Raw genomic sequence first — 12,933 nt, forward strand, 5'->3', positions numbered from 1 at the left:
CGGTTAGCGGTCATCAGCTATCCTTAAGCTCGAAAAGCTATCGCCAGTTTTGCATAACGCGACTCCGACCAGAGCATACCGGACCTATTTTCTCTCCATATCCCCGGATTTCTACCGCAAGCTGTGGACATTTACACCTGGAACTTGCAGCTAGCTAGCTGCTATCCGAGTGACTATTGGCTTATGTCGGTCCCGGAGCAAACATCAATTATTCCAGAGCTAGCCAGCTGAAGAGTTTCATCAGCCACTCCTGGGCTACAATCACCTATCCGGACCCATTTTACTGCCGATACGGAGCCCCACAAGGCCTTCACGACTGGACTACCGACGTTATCTGCCCGAGGGAGTTATCCAACGGGCCCCTCCGTCGCAACGTATCCTGAACGCCCATCTGCGGCCCGCTAATCGTTAGCTGTCTTATCGGCTGCTATCTGAATAGGTCTATCAGACAATTTTCTTGGGTCACTATATATAATTTGCCAATTGGATTGGTCCCCTCTACCACACGGAACCCCACTAATCTACCGACGGAAACACACGAGGTGGCTAAAAACAGACCTCCATCCTTTGCCAACTTGCTACCCACGGCCCGGCTAGCTGTCTGAATCACCGTGACCCCAACCAACCTCACTACTCACTGGACCCTTATGATCACTCGGCTAAGCATGCCTCTCCTTAATGTCAATATGCCTCGTCCATTGCTGTTCTGGTTAGTGTTTATTGGCTTATTTCATTGTAGAGCCTCTAGCCCTGCTCATTATACCTTATCCAACCTTTCAGTTCCACCACCCACACATGCAATGACATCACCTGGTTTCAATGATGTTTCTAGAGACAATATCTCTCTCATCATCACTCAATGCCTAGGTTTACCTCCACTGTATTCACATCCTACCATACCTTTGTCTGTACATTATTCCTTGAAGCTATTTTATAACCCCCAGAAACCTGCTCCTTTTACTCTCTGTGGACTTCCTAGACGACCAATTCTCATAGCTTTTAGCCATACCCTTATCCTACTCCTCCTCTGTTCCTCTGGTGATGTAGAGGTGAATCTAGGCCCTGCAGTGCCTAGCTCCACTCCTATTCCCCAGGCGCTCTCTTTTGATGACTTCTGTAACCGTAATAGCCTTGGTTTCATGCATGTTAACATTAAAAGCCTCCTCCCTAACTTTGTTTTATTCACTGCTTTAGCACACTCTGCCAACCCGGATGTCCTAGCCGTGTCTGAATCCTGGCTTAGGAAGACCACCAAAAACTCTGAAATCTCCATCCCTAGCTACAACATTTTCAGACAAGATAGAACGGCCAAAGGGGGCGGTGTTGCAATCTACTGCAGAGATAGCCTGCAGAGTTCTGTCCTACTATCCAGGTCTGTACCCAAACAATTTGAACTTCTACTTTTAAAAATCCACCTCTCTAAAAACAAGTCTATCACCGTTGCCGCCTGCTATAGACCACCCTCTGTCCCCAGCTGTGCTCTGGACACCATATGTGAACTGATTTTCCCAGAGCTCGTGCTGCTAGGTGACCTAAACTGGAACATGCTTAACACCCCAGCCATCCTACAATGTAAGCTTGATGCCCTCAATCTCAAACAAATTATCAATGAACCTACCAGGTACCACCCCAAAGCCGTAAACACGGGCACCCTCATAGATATCATCCTAACCAACTTGCCCTCTAAATACACCTCTGCTGTTTTCAACCAAGATCTCAGCGATCACTGCCTCATTGCCTGCATCCGTAATGGGTCAGCGGTCAAACGACCTCCACTCATCACTGTCAAACACTCCCTGAAACACTTCAGCGAGCAGGCCTTTCTAATCGACCTGGCCCAGATATCCTGGAAGGATATTGACCTCATCCCGTCAGTAGAGGGTGCCTGTTTTTTTTTTTTTAAATGCCTTCCTCACCATCTTAAATAAGCATGCCCCATTCAAGAAATGTAGAACCAGGAACAGATATAGCCCTTGGTTCTCCCCAGACCTGACTGCCCTTAACCAACACAAAAACATCCTATGGCGTTCTGCATTAGCATCGAACAGCCCCCGTGATATGCAGCTTTTCAGGGAAGTTAGAAACCAATATACACAGGCAGTTAGACAAGCCAAGGCTAGCTTTTTCAAGCAGAAATGTGCTTCCTGCAACACAAACTCAAAGTTCTGAGACACTGTAAAGTCCATGGAGAATAAGAACACCTCTTCCCAGCTGCCTACTGCACTGAGGATAGGAAACTATGTCACCACCGATAAATCCACTATAATTGAGAATTTCAATAAGCATTTTTCTACGGCTGGCCATGCTTTCCACCTGGCTACCCCTACCCCGGTCAACAGCACTGCACCCCCCACAGCAACTCGCCCAAGCCTTCCCCATTTCTCCTTCTCCCAAATCCAGTCAGCTGATGTTCTGAAAGAGCTGCAAAATCTGGACGCCTACAAATCAGCTGGGCTAGACAATTTGGACCCTTTCTTTCTAAAATGATCTTCCAAAATTGTTGCAACCCCTATTACTAGCCTGTTCAACCTCTCTTTCGTGTCATCTGAGATTCCCAAAGATTGGAAAGCAGCTGCGGTCATCCCCCTCTTCAAAGGGGGGGACACTCTTGACCCAAACTGCTACAGACCTATATCTATCCTATCCTGCCTTTCTAAGGTCTTCGAAAGCCAAGTCAACAAACAGATTACCGACCATTTCGAATCCCACCGCACCTTCTCCGCTATGCAATCTGGTTTCAGAGCTGGTCATGGGTGCACCTCAGCCACACTCAAGGTCCTAAACAATATCTTAACCGCCATCGATAAGAAACAATACTGTGCAGCTGTATTCATTGACCTGGCCAAGGCTTTCGACTCTGTCAATCACCACATCCTCATCGGCAGACTCGATAGCCTTGGTTTCTCAAATGATTGCCTCGCCTTGTTCACCAACTACTTCTCTGATAGAGTTCAGTGTGTCAAATCGGAGGGCCTGTTGTCCGGGCCTCTAAAAGTCTCTATGGGGGTGCCACAGGGTTCAATTCTTGGGCCGACTCTCTTCTCAAGGATGTCGCTCTTGCTGCTGGTGAGTCTCTGATCCACCTCTACGCAGACGACACCATTCTGTATACTTCTGGCCCTTCTTTGGACACTGTGTTTACAACCCTCCAGACGAGCTTCAATGCCATACAACTCTCCTTCCGTGGTCTCCAACTGCTCTTAAATACAAGTAAAACTAAATGCATGCTATTCAACTGATCGCTGACTGCACCTGCCCGCCCATCCAGCATCACTACTCTCGACGGTTCTGACTTAGAATATGTGGACAACTACAAATACCTAGGTGTCTGTTTAGACTGTAAACTCTCCTTCCAGACTCACATCAAACATCTCCAATCCAAAGTTAAATCTAGAATTGGCTTCCTATTTCGCAACAAAGCATCCTTCACTCATGCTGCCAAAAATACCCTCGTAAAACTGACTATCCTACCGATCCTCGACTTCAGCGATGTCATTTACAAAATAGCCTCCAATACCCTACTCAATAAATTGGATGCAGTCTATCACAGTGCCATCCGTTTTGTCACCAAAGCCCCATATACTACCCACCACTGCGACCTGTATGCTCTCGTTGGCTGGCCCTCGCTTCATACTCGTCGCCAAACCCACTGGCTCCAGGTCATCTACAAGACCCTGCTAGGTAAAGTCCCCCCTTATCTCAGCTCGCTGGTCACCATAGCAGCACCCACCTGTAGCACGCGCTTCAGCAGGTATATCTCTCTGGTCACGCCCAAAACCAATTCCTCCTTTGGCCACCTCTCCTTCCAGTTCTCTGCTGCCAATGACTGGAACGAACTACAAAAATCTCTGAAACTGGAAACACATCTCCCTCACTAGCTTTGAGCACCAGCTGTCAGAGCAGCTCACAGATTACTGCACCTGTACATAGCCCATCTATAATTTAGCCCAAACAACTACCTCTTCTCCTACTGTATTTATTTTGCTCCTTTGCACCCCATTATTTCTATTTCTGCTTTGCACATTCTTCCACTGCAAATCTACCATTCCAGTGTTTTACTTGCTATATTGTATTTACTTCGCCACCATGGCCTTTTTTGCCTTTACCTCCCTTATCTCATCTAATTTCCTCACATTGTATATAGACTTATTTTTCTACTGTATTATTGACTATTTGTTTTATTCCATGTGTAACTCTGTGTTGTTGTATGTGTCGAGCTGCTTTGCTTTATCTTGGCCAGGTCGCAATTGTAAATGAAAACTTGTTCTCAACTTGCCTACCTGGTTAAATAAAGGTGAAATAAAAAAAAATACAGAATAATAAATGATATACAAATAGTCATAATATATGATAGACAGTATACACAATAAATAATTGTATCTGATACATTACTCTACTTGGGATGTGCAGAAAAGACATGCCGTGCTGTGAGACTGTGTGCACGCGTGTGTGTGAGAGAGTAATGGACAGAGAGTTAGAACAGGTTGGTCAGAGGGGGGGATGAGTAATGTAAATCGCTTGATGGACTCAGTATTCTGGTGGTGAATCCTGAAGCTTGCCAAGGTGTTTATACTTGCCATGCATTCTGGAAATCAGACTTTTACCATCTGTTCATGTTTCCTTTACTGGTTCCCTCTCTTCCACAGAGAATGGTAGAATCAGGCTGGAGAAAACTCAATGCCAGTCGAAACAAGGATGCATCTTAAAATAGAGACTCCAGCAGCTACACAGACTGATTTAGTAAAGTGGCAAGTAACTACTGGTTACATGAAGTGGAGCTTGTGTTGTGTTTGTTGGATGACTCTGAGAGGGAAGATGACAGGCTGTCACCACTGTGTCATCTCCCCACCACTGAACATTTGAATAATGCATTTATAACACAGGGCCGACATTGTAAACAGTTGCATGTGATACATGAATGTACCACATTGTGCTGGCTGCCTGCTGTACTGCCACCTCTTGCTTCGCTGTGGAAAGTTACAGAGGATATGCTTTTAATCTTGGCTGAGGATCACACAGTTGCTTGGAACGCTATATTTCTTCCTCTACAAAATACTGTAGCTCACATGCATGGATCTTATTTGCCAATTTTCCATTCTGACTCCGTGCACCATAAAAGGCAAATGCCCTTTCTCTTCTCCTCCATATTAACAAATCTTGGTGCAGTGGGTATACAAAGCATAAAACCCAGCCTTTGGACAAAGCTGAGGCTGGAAATCCGCTACCGACCCGGGACCTGCACAGCATCGCACACTATTACACAGAGCTCTTCACGGATCCACGAATACCGAGAGGGTCCAGATCCAGAATTCTAAATAATGTCACCATTCTGGGTCAGATCTGATATGATTGTCATGGTTCTCAGGTATGTAATTGTAACTGACTTGTCTGGAAGGATCCATACACTATAAATCCGAACACGACTGCTGCAGTAGAGAGTGAGAGAGAAATTATATAATTGTACATATTTATGCTGCAGCTCTTTGCTTCTCATGTGTGTAGCCTGTTGGCCAATCAGAAGTAAAAGCGGCAATAGGCTACATTCATAGAGCCACCATGTGGTGCAAAAGTTAGGAGCTATTTCATCAATGTAAGATGTAATTAAAATTATGGAATAGGCTACAACAACCAAATTTGTATGTTATGTTTGTTATGGTTACATAAGACAGAAGGTTACTTAAGGCAAACATTAAAAGGAGGGTGGTTGGTCAAGGTGGATGGCTAGACATAATGTGAACGTCTAGCAATCCAAAGGTTGCGTGTTCGAATCTCATTACGGAAAACTTTAGCATTTTAGCTAATTAGCAACTACATACAATTTAAAAACATATTTTACATCTACTTGGCATGTTAATTAACCCTTCCCCTAACCGTAACCCTTTAATCTAACTCCTAAACGTAACCCCTAACCCTAACTCCTAGCCTAGCTAACGTTAGCAACAACAAATTGGAATTCGTAAAATATATGAAATGGATGATGGACATCCACAAATTAATACATACCATACGAACATATCATACTAATTGGAGTGTCTCGGATTTACGCACAGAATAATATGAAATGCTCTGAGACCAGGTTGTGCTGTTGATATTCTGAATGGACTTGTTTGTAATCGTGTAGGACGAGAAAGCGCATACATCCTCAATTAGCCTAGCTAGCTAGCTAGCCAGCTAGCTTAACTAGCTTCTCCCAGTTTGATGCAGTCAAGACAGGTACTACATAATCATATTGGATGCTAAATAACCTAGCTATGGCAGCTATTAAGCTACTATAGTGAGATTTGGCTTTGTTGGTTGTGGTCTCTCGTCTATCCCTCCTCCCTGTTCCCCTGTTCCTGTGTCACTTGCTCACAGTCACAGACAGCACGGCTCCTCTCTCTACCCCTCTCCCTCACACTTTGAGTTTAAAAATGTTTTCTGCTGCTTCCCTCACTCAGACCGGGTCTGGAGCTGACCAGGTCTTTACGGAACGGGTCTAGTTGTCCTAGGGTCCGTTCGGAATGGATCTGTCACACCCTGATCTGTTTCACCTGTCTTCGTTATTGTCTCCACCCCCTCCAGGTGTTGCTTGTTTTCCCCAGTGTATTTATCCCTGTGTTTCCTGTCGCTCTGTGCCAGTTCGTCTTGTATGTTTCCAAGTCAACCAGCGTTCTTCTTGTTCTTCTGCCTTTTGCATTCTCATTTTACTAGTCCTACCGGTTTTGACCCTTGCCTGTTACTGGACTGACCATTCTGCCTGCCTTGACCACGAGCCTGTCTGCCATTCTGTACCTCCTGGACTCCTGATCTGGTTTTGACCTTTTTGCCTGTCCACAACCATTCTCTTGCCTACCCATTTGGATTAATAAACATTGAAAGACTCCAACCATCTGCCGCCTGTGTCTGCATCTGGGTCTCGCCTTGTGCCTTGATAGATCTCTATATTTAACACATTTATTTGTGCATATTTTGGAGTTTGGATGGGAAAGCCCCAGGTCCATTTCGAAACAGGTCCAACTTTTTGGACCGTGAAGGCCTCTACTACAGTCCCCCCAAACCTCTGCCTTTTTCAATATTCAATGTGATTTTATTAGCTTGTCTTTGCCAATTTCTTGCGCCCCCCTTGGTGGTGGCCAATAAGTGGGACCATGGTTTTTATAGAGATGATTGATGCAGCTCAGCCTTGGCACGGCCCCATATCCCTCTTCTCACTCGCGCTGGGTTATTGCACTCTCAGCCAGGGAGGAAAGACTGGGCAGTTTGATGTACTGTATTCCACTCATCTCCATCTGGGGAAATGAGTGAGAGAGAGAAAGACAAAGGGGAAGGAGGGGGGGGGGGGGACACTGTCTAGCAACTCCATTAAGGAATCAGTGTCCAATCTCCTGGATTGCACCTCCTGACCTGACACACCAAATCCCCTATTAAATAATTTAACAATTGATTTTATTTTTCTATGTTCCCCTCCACTAACTGGCTTATTGACTCTGGTGTGCTCTGTGGGAAGGCCTGCCTTTAAATTGGCTAAAGGGGAGCTTAACTGCTTCTGATTGTTATTAGAAGATGCAGAATCTCATTTATTTGTTCTGGTGAAATGCACCATGGGTTATGATCAGGTCTGTGTCTTTTACAAGGGTTTCCATGGTCGGATTAGAGATGGTGCTCAAATTCTCGGCTCATGTTTCACCTGAAGATTTACACCATTAAACGAGAGCAATAAAATGTCTGAGTTTAATGGATGCGCAGCCTGAAACGCTTGTTCTCATCACGTCGGGATGGTTTTACCCCTTCTTAACCCCCCCCTCCACAAGCAAACACACACACGTATTTAGGACTACTCACAAAAACATACCTTTCGTGGACCATGCTTTCTGACATCATTGCACAGAAGTTAGACTAATGAGTTTGGAATAAAAAAAATAAAAATCACTTAAAGTGACTTACTCCTTGAAAGAAGTACACTTGAAATTTTACCAACTACCTGAGACCGTACATTGCATTGCACTGCAATGCCATCAGCCAGAGGGAATGCCTCCTATGAAAGCTATCCAACTGCCCGTGTTGCGCCAAATGGAAGCGTACAAGAATTAACAAGTTAAAATGTTCGATATTTGATGCACACATTCATTCTATTTTATGACTGAAAATATTGATTAAAAAAGTAGATATTGGTTTGTTTCTAGTGTAGCAGGTAGAATGCCATAATGATGCGACACAAATGGCAACGCAACGGCTGTAGTAAAATTCTTCTGTAAAGTGGAACAACCATTTCAGTAATGGATTCAATATATCCAAATAACAGATGAAGAGTTTAGAGTTTTTATTTTTGTGTAACATTCAGCCTTGTTGTCTGACAGCCTTGTTGTCTGACATCGCTTCTTTCTCTTGTTCTGATTCTCCAATCGAGCTGTTTTCTTCTGAGGAACTTCTGCATCTCGTTCGTCTTCTTGTATTGCTTCTTTCTCTTGACTCCTGCTAATTTATCTGAACTGTCTCCCTCTAAATCAACGTGTTTACTGCTGTCCCCCCTTGTCTTTGGTTCTGAAAATTAATCCGAATTGCCTTCCTCTAATGTTTCTGATGACCCTCGGACATAATCATCTTCACTGTTGTCAATGCTGGTTATTGAGTCAGTCTTGTATCCAAGCATATCTTTGGTCAACTGTATTGAGGAAAAAAAGTATCAGGATAACTAGACAGATAAGTATTTGGACACCAGCACATTTTGATTAGTTATGACTCTGGGCCGTCTACTTTAGATTTTGTTATAATACAATGAATATGGGATGGAAGTGCAGACTTGCCTATCTTTCATTTACAAAGCTGATTCACTAGAACTTACAGTATGTGTTGGTGATGAATGACACTTTAACTTACGTATATGCTGGCTGTTCTGATCAATAGCGGTGCATCATCCAACACATGGACTATCGACCCAGAGGTACTGGCAGCCTTGTTGTCTGACATCTAAGGATACAACAAAATTATTTTAGTAATGTGCAAATTAGGCAATAGGATATGAAAATGATTCAACCATCCCCAATATCCTCATTCTAAACAACGGACAAACCTGAGCTTCAGGATGTTTTTAAATCCTATTTGCATTTACCCTCCACTAGACCCCTGGTTTCAATATGTGGAATAAAATGTAATGATAAATGATTTCAGGTTTGTACTGCTGTGAAGACATAGGCCTTAACATCGTCATTTTGGCTTTGCAAAAAGCATCAAGATAACTCATAATAAACTTTGGTTGCTGATGTTCATATCTTAAATAGTCTAATGGACAAGTCCCTATAAGCCTTTGTCAGGAATCAGGACTAGGTTAACTTTATGGCTGCAGGGGCAGTATTGAGTAGCTCTGATAAAAGGTGCCCATTTCAAACGGCCTCGTACTCAATTCTTGCTCGTACAATATGCATATTATTATTACTATTGGATAGAAAACACTCTCTAGTTTCTAAAACCGTTTGAATTATATCTGTGAGTGAAACAGAACTCATTCTGCAGCAAACTTCCTGACAGGAAGTGGAAAGTCTGAAATTGAGGCTCTGTTCCAGGGGCTGCCTATTATAGTCCATGTTATTTATTAGTTTAGATGCACTTCATACGTCTTCCACTAGATGTCGACAAGGAGTGAGAGAAGAAATGGACTGTGTAACTTGATCTGGACTCGAATGACAGCTCATGGAATGACGTGTCCTCCATTTCCTGTTTTCAGGAAGGCGCGAAGAGGGACATGGATTTGCCTTTTGAAAAGCTGTCGTTATAGGCGACTACTATCTCCGTCTCGAAGTTTGTTTGATACATGTGACCATATCATCTTAATGTTTTTTCAATATAGTTTAATCAGATTATTTGAATTTTTTCGGGAGTTTTGCCGTGTTCCGTTCTGTGACTTTTTTTACTTTGGCCAGTCGACCAGTACATATGCTAAATGAAGAGGGAAAGTTGCCATTATGAATGGATTGAACGACTCATCAGGACTAAGGACACATTGATCAACATTCTGATGAAAGATCAGCAATAGTAAGACCCAATTTACGATGTTATTTCATATATCTGTCGTGCATGTGAACTGGTCGGGGGCGCCCAGCTGGTTCTGGCTGGCGTGGCTATGCTAATTTAGCGCTACATTTTGTTTTCGCTATAAAACATTTAATAAATCTGAAATATTGTTTGGATTCACCAGATGTTGGGCTTTCAATATCTGTACGCTGTGTATTTTTCTGAAATGTTTTAAGATAAGTAATTAGTTATATGACGTTGGTCTCTGTAATTGTTCTGGCTGCGTCAGCACTATTTCAGATTGCAGCTGCAATGTAGAACTGTGATTTATACCTGAAAAATGCACATTTTTCAAAAAAAAACTATGCTATACCATAAATATGTTATCAGACTGTCATCTTATGAAGTTGTTTCTTGGTTAGTGGCTATATATATTTTTATTTAGTCGAATTAGTGATAGCTACTGACGCAGGAAAAAACTGTTGGAGTAAAAAAATTGTGTCTTATGCTAACGTGGTTAGCTAATAGATTTACATATTGTGTCTTCCCTGTAAAACATTTAAAAAATCTGAAATGGTGGCTTTATTCACAAGATCTGTATCTTTCATCTGGTGTCTTGGACTTGTGATTTAATGATATTTAGATGCTACAATTTACTTGTGACGCTATGCTAGCTATGCTACTCAGTGGGGGGGGAGTGGGGGGTGATCCCGGATCCGGGTTGGTGACTCGTTAAAGGTTAAACGCTGTTAGCCCGTACCCGCTAACTAACTAGCCATTTCACATCCGTTACATATGTATAACCTGATGTTATAGGACTGTCATCTGATGAAGAATATCAAGGTTAGTCAAAAATTATATATCTTTTACTGGTTTGTCACGATCGCTAACTTTTACTGCTGGGGAAGGGCTTGTGTTTTTGGCTATTGTGGTAAGCTAATATAACGCTATATTGTGTTTTCGCTGTAAAACACTTAAGAAATCGGAAATATTGGCTGGAATCACAAGATGCCTGTCTTTCATTTGCTGTACACTATGTATTTTTCAGAAATGTTTTATGATGAGTAATTAGGTATTTGACGTTGGTGTCTAATTATTATGGCTGCTTTCGGTGCAATTTCTGATTGTAGCTGCAATGTAAACTATGATTTATACCTGAAATATGCAAATTTTTCGAACAAAAGATTTATTGAATAACATGTTATAAGACTGTCATCTGATGAAGTTGTTTCTTGGTTAGTTAGGTTGGCTTTGTGCATGCTACCTGTGCTGTGAAAAATGTCTGTCCTTTTTTGTATTTGGTGGTGAGCTAACATAAATATACGTGCTGTTTTTGCTGTAAAACATTTAAAAAAATCGGACATGTTGGCTGGATTCACAAGATGTGTACCTTTCATTTGCTCTATTGGACTTGTTAATGTGTGAAAGTTAAATATTTAAAAAAAATATATTTTGAATTTCGCGCCCTGCACTTGAGCTGGCTGTTGTCATATTGTGGGCGGCCTCGGGCTTGCAGCCATAAGAAGTTAATAAAGCCAATGCAACTGCATGTTTTACAAATGGTAGGCTATCTTATGATAGGACTAGTTATAAAATGACATTATAGGCCAACACTGTACACTATAGGCCTATTTCTTTGCCGGATTGGATAAGGTCTGCAATTGTCTTGCCTAGTGTGGCAAATTGGCAAAACATGGCCTGGTCATGGATGAGAAGCACATTTTCAAAATGGGGTAGAACTGAGGGAACATAAGGCGGACCCCAGGATTTCAGCTTCCTGTATTAGCCGTTGTAATCCTCTTGCCCTTGCTGCTTTTATTTGTAGATACTCACCCCAACAGGGAGTTATGGGGAGGGATGTATAATCAAAATGGAAAAATTGTCTGCTTAATGCTTTTGAGGGAGCAGCAGAAAAGTTTATCCAACCTGGGCCCCCTTGCTAGAATTGGTAGTTGTAGCACTTGTATTAGCCATGTAATAGCAGCAGTGTTGTAGTCGAGTCACTAAAGCATAAGTCAGTCAATTCACAAGACCCTATGGCTAACTCTGAGTTGAGTCAAAGTCACCAATGTTTGGGTCATGAGTCAAGTCACAAGTCCCTTTGGCTGAAAACAGATTCCCAGTACTTGAATCCCTGTCCAAGAGTTCAAGTCTTAGACAATGGCCCCACATTAATTTAATATTAAGTTATTAACCCAGTCAGATAGTGGCAGTAGGAATTTGATCAATCATTTTTGATATCCCCTTTCTTTCTGTGCCAACAAATGTTTGTATGCTACTGGTGAACCAGATTGTCAGCTCGCTAGCTAATTTGGTAACATGATTGAACATGGTGTAGCTGCACAGCTTCTCTATCTTTGTAGTCTAAACAGAAAATCAGACACACACAGACAGACTTTTAAACTATAGTGAAGTCAGATATGTGGAAGGACCACCAGAGGGCAGGCTGGGCTCACGGATGGTAGCCCAACAAGGGAATTACACAGTGACTTAAAAAGGGTTGTGGGGCAAGCCAACCCGTTGTCAGCCGACGACATAGCACAGGCGGTGGAAACATATCGGTCTACAGGGGAGTTGTTATCTTCTTATGGCTGCAAGCCCGACGCCGGTACACTTATGACAACAGCCAGCTCAAAGTGCAGGGCGCGAAATTCAAAATATATATTTTTTAAATATTTAACTTTCACACATTAACAAGTCCAATAGAGCAAATGAAAGGTACACATCTTGTGAATCCAGCCAACATGTCCGATTTTTAAAATGTTTTACAGGGAAGACATAATATGTAAATCTATTAGCTAACCACGTTAGCAAAAGACACCACTTTTTTTTACTCCATCAGTTTTTTACTCCATCAGTAGCTATCACAAATTCGACCAAATAAAGATATAAATAGCCACTAACCAAGAAACAAGTTCATCAGATGAGTCTGATAACATATTTATT

This window comes from Salvelinus namaycush, chromosome 21 (assembly GCF_016432855.1).
Source record: "Salvelinus namaycush isolate Seneca chromosome 21, SaNama_1.0, whole genome shotgun sequence".
Classification (NCBI taxonomy): Eukaryota; Metazoa; Chordata; class Actinopteri; order Salmoniformes; family Salmonidae; genus Salvelinus; species Salvelinus namaycush.